This window comes from Macrobrachium nipponense, chromosome 38, assembly GCF_015104395.2.
Source record: "Macrobrachium nipponense isolate FS-2020 chromosome 38, ASM1510439v2, whole genome shotgun sequence".
NCBI lineage: Eukaryota > Metazoa > Arthropoda > Malacostraca > Decapoda > Palaemonidae > Macrobrachium > Macrobrachium nipponense.
The window spans coordinates 18,601,009-18,602,254 of record NC_061098.1 but is presented as its reverse complement, the minus strand read 5'-3'; positions in this window follow the sequence as shown (position 1 = coordinate 18,602,254).

The window sequence follows — 1,246 nt, the reverse complement described above, 5'->3', positions numbered from 1 at the left end:
GGTAGTCAATCCAACCAGGGGAGAGAGAGACGTAACCGACCGTGCATCTCCGAGACCTAGCTGATACTGAGCCGCTATCAGGCAGTTCAATACGCAGTAGCTCTCGGTGACTCGTCATCCTGAGTTGCCAGGTAATCCATTTATTCCACGAAGGAATGCGTTCGGCTAGAACCATCGAGCATAAGAATACGCTCGAGCAATTATATTTAACCGAAACGGATTTGTCGGTAAACTACAAAAGCTGATTTGGTGTTGTCATGACAATACCAAGTATCTAAAATCGAAACTGATAACTGCTGGGAGGTTGCAGGCAACCCCGAGTTGCAGTTCAATTAAGATACAATTCGTCTCGGTCACAAACCGTAGAGTTAACTACGGTATGGCGCCTACCCCACGGACAATTCAACTGTTAAAGAATCATGTCGCGAGGGTAATATACGTAGTATATTTGTAGGTTCTGTACCACGACCTCCATCCTAAAATCTTTTCCCCTCGAGGATGAGAATAAGGATTGGAGATCGACCGCCTTCGTTCTCTAGTCAAGAGAGTGAAGGAGAAGTCTTTCCCAAAGGAAAGCTTCAATGGTGAACAGAATACCGAAGACGATAGTTCAAGCCAAACTGGAAGTTCCCGTCCGTTCTTCTCTATTTCCAGGTTAAGCGCCTACTGTGAGATACTCTTCTTTCAGCAGCAGTCTTCTTCCAAATGCTAGAAATTACAGGAATTCGAGCATAAGCGAGGTTCCCGATATCGTTTAACAATTATCGGGATTCTCGCTCACTTTGGACCGTGGTCTCGCCTAAGTGTTTGGAGATCGTAAAAAACTCGAACACTCTTGAGTGCGCTAGAAATTCCAGTAGAATTCTAGCACTCTGCGAAACCCCCACCGAAGTTCGTCAAAACGATATCGGCTGGTGTCCTCTCGATTCCCGTAGAAATCGAGAAAGGGGCAGGATCCCTCCTCAATGACCGGGGCTTACGTCAGGTAGGACCCCGAAGGTCCCCCCGTAGCGCAGCCCCTAACGTGGGATCTTACAAGAGAAATCTCTGTAGGATCCCTCCCCTTTCCCTCTGTAGCCGTAAGGAGAGAAGGGAATGGGGGTGAGGAATTGGATACTGGCTCGCCTTCCCAGCGGAAACTAGCAGTTGGAGAAGAAAGGAGCAGCCATCGCCTTACGGCGATGGCCATCTCAGAGCCTGGAAACGTATCGTCAGGAGAAAACCCCGTTTTCCCGAGGAGGGTTAC